Source organism: Micropterus dolomieu, linkage group LG02 (genome assembly GCF_021292245.1).
Source record: "Micropterus dolomieu isolate WLL.071019.BEF.003 ecotype Adirondacks linkage group LG02, ASM2129224v1, whole genome shotgun sequence".
In the NCBI taxonomy this organism is placed as follows: Eukaryota; Metazoa; Chordata; class Actinopteri; order Centrarchiformes; family Centrarchidae; genus Micropterus; species Micropterus dolomieu.
The window spans coordinates 20,831,292-20,834,763 of NC_060151.1; the positions used below are offsets into that span (position 1 = coordinate 20,831,292).

General features: G+C 46.0%; 1 protein-coding gene across 1 annotated transcript in view; it reads right to left on the reverse strand.

The window, feature by feature from the left end:
- LOC123958568 (myosin heavy chain, fast skeletal muscle-like) overlaps positions 1-3,472 on the reverse strand; it is a 90,944-nt gene that overhangs the window by 80,110 nt on the left and 7,362 nt on the right. The window lies entirely within an intron of this gene.

The following is a 3,472-nucleotide window of genomic DNA, read 5'->3' on the forward strand; positions in this document are numbered from 1 at the left end:
CATTGCGAGTGTACTGCTGACACAGCTGTTTAATCTGGCTTTTTCCAAAGTCCCACCACTGCTGAATACATTTGAAATCAGCCTTAGTTTCTCTGTGAGTGAGCCAGAAAAACTCAAAAACAGACTTAAAGGCTTTGTCATGCAACAGTGCAGTATTAAAATGCCAATAAGCACTGCTCAATCTGACGTTTTTAATAAAAACAGAACAATAAACAAGACAGTGATCAGTAAAACCCACAGGGTTAATAAAACAACCTTTAAAGACATTGATGTGATGCTTGAAACAGTAAAACCGATCTAATCTAGCCTGAGATAAAACATTCTCTTTGCAGTGACTCCATGTGTACTGTCTCTGACTTTTATTAAAGCTCCTCCACAGCTCGTGTGTTTCTATGAGCTGTTGTAGGCTCTGTGAGGAGGCCCTGTGAGGCTCCTGGTGATTCCTGTCCAGCTGTGGATTCTCTGTACAGTTAAAATCACCTCCCAAGAATAAAAACTCATCACTACTGCATTTTCTGACAGTATTGCTTAAAACACTCAGCACATGCAGCCTTTCCGCAGCATTACATGGGACATAGACATTTATCAAATTCATCTTTATATTCTCATACTGAACTTTAACCTTCAGTAGACAGCCTTCAATGACTTCCTCCACCTCACAAGATGCAGGCAGGAAACCTCTGGAGAAAAAAAGCCCAACCCCTCCACTGCAGCTGGACTGATGGCTCAGAACAACCTGCCCTGGCCACTCTTTCTTCCACTGACTCTCATTTTCAGAGTTACTGTGTGTTTCCTGAACCATCAGTACGTCTAGCTGCTTAAACTCCATGAGTTTAAAAAGGGCAGCTCTCTTTGTGTCGTCCCTCGCTCCATTTAGATTTAAAGTGCCAATTTTAAAGTGACCCATGGAGAGAGAGAAAAATAATAAAGAAACACAAAACAAACATGTCAGGAAGAAAAAGAAGAGAAGAGGCTGTTTAAACATCATCACCAATAATTTGAGCTTTCACCTTAATGATCAGCTTTCTGAGGCGATATATCTCCTGCTCTGTGAGGCCTTCATCACCAAAACCTCCTGAAGCTCTGGTAAGAGGTTGAGCTGAACTGACAAACAGTTTCAGGTCTGGGAAAAGGTTCTCAACCTTCAACAGCCTGAGACCCTTAGTGTCCTGAAGGAACTTTTGTATTTGAGCTAAAGTGTAGCTGCTGCTCCCCTCCTCTTGTGTGAAATCACTGTTTTCTAATGAGCGTGTTTTTCTGTCTTTCTTTCATTTGGCAACTTTAGCTCTGCTCTGAACACTTTCTGTGCTCTTTCTCTTCTGTGCGATTTTCATTAGATCCTCATCAGATAAATCCTCATCCTCAATAAAGTCAGAACACACTGAAATATTGCTGCTCTGAGAACATTCATTCAACTGACTGTTATACACCTGTTCACTGTTGTTCTCATTTTCTCCCTGGTCAATGTTCAGTTCTGTTTCTGTGTCTCCCTGTCCGCTTTCTCTTTCTTGCAGTTCAACATTAGACACACTGGACATTATGGATTTTATTATCAGACAATCTCTCAGCGACTTCCTTGGCCAAGGAACATCCACCGGGACCCTCCAACGCGGCCGCATCAGCCGCAGCTACGCCTGGCACCGCGTCAGGTGCCGCAGTCCCATCGGTACCGGGGGCCTCGCCACCGGTATCGGGAGAAAGGGCCGCACCGCCAGTAGTGGGAGCCCCGCCAGGCACCGCGGCAGCTTCCGCAGCCCCGCCAGCTGCGCCAGCGGTAGCCGCGCTGGGCACCGCGGCAGCGGCCGACGCCGCCGCAACATCTCCCTGCTCTCTTAAAATGTTTTTCGGACATGAGCGAATTAGATGGCCCTCTGCACCACAGCCAAAACATTTCATGGTTTCCGAAGTTGCAAACACCATGTAATTAAATCCGTCCACATAATAAATTAATTTCTGCCGAGTTGTTCTTTAGCACCATGAAAACCTGTCTTCTGTGACAAACAACGTGTTTTAACAATGGAGATTTACAGCCCAGGGACACCATCTTGATGGGGGACACCACCTGTCCATACCTGGATAGCTCTTTTAACAATAAGTCATTTTTTAAGAACGGGGGAGCGTTGGAGATGGTAACTTTCCTGGCAGGGTTAACCAGAGGGAGAACCGGGGAAAAATTATCTTTAATAATTACCCCTTTTTCTACCACATCGTTTACTTTGTCAGTGTGATCTAAAAACACCACAATGGCTCCGTTCATGCTGGAGGCAGACTTAATGCTGCCATAACCCACCAGCTCTCCCACCGCTAAACTCGCCTCCTCCACCGAGCAGCTGACGCCATACGGCACCAACTTCACTGCATGTCGGCGTGTCAGCTTCACAAAATCCACTTCCACATCTACAACGGGCATGCTGCCCAGCCAGGCTGGAAGCAACGCCACCAACAAACACAACCACAACAGACAAAACTCTCAACTAACACGATATAAAGAGACAAAAGACACACATAAACATATAAAAGTTTGGAAACTCACTCAACGCAGCGTTCACCACACCACCACTCACTCACCTTCCACTCAGAGAGAGAGAGAGAGAGAGAGAGCAAGAGAGAGAGAGAGAGAAACAGAGAGAGAGAGAGAGAGAGCAGGAGAGGAACAGAGAGAGAGAGCAGGAGAGGAACAGAGAGAAAGAGGGCAGGAGAGGAACAGAGAGAGAGAGAGCAGGAGAGGAACAGAGAGAGAAAGAGGGCAGGAGAGGAACAGAGAGAGAGAGAGCAGGAGAGGAACAGAGAGAGAAAGAGGGCAGGAGAGGAACAGAGAGAAAAAGAGAGGGATAGAAGGAGAGAGAGGGGAGAGAGGCAGCCTACACAATATATACACAGAGGTACAGACAGTAAAGGTGATGTTACTATAGACTAAATGAAAAATGGTATAGATATTTATAGTAGTGTTAATGGTAAGAGTCGTAATGTTAATGATTATAATAACAATAATAACAATAGGACTAGTAACAATAGTTGTTGTAGCAGAGGGTGTCGAGCAGGAACACGGGGTCAGCAGGTGACTCGCAACCACAGATCCAGACTCCACAGCTCCAGAGCCAGAAACACCTGCAGGAAGTGAGAGGAGAGAAGAGAGGGACGAGAAAGCACAAGACTACTGGAAAGGGGAGAAGTTGTGTTAGTAACATGCAATAATGGGATGAGTTTGCATACAGAGGGAGAGGAGGTAGAGGAGAGAGGAGCTCAGTGTATCATAGGAAATCCCCCGGCAGTTTAGGCCTATAGCAGCATAACTAAGGGATGGTTCAGGACTCACCTGAGCCAGCCCTAACTATAAGCTTTATCAAAGAGGAAAGTCTTAAGCCTACTCTTAAATGTGGAGATGGTGTCTGCCTCCTGAACCCAAACTGGAACCTGGTTCCACAGGAGAGGAGCTTGATAGCTGAACGCTCTGGCTCCTAGTCTACTTTTG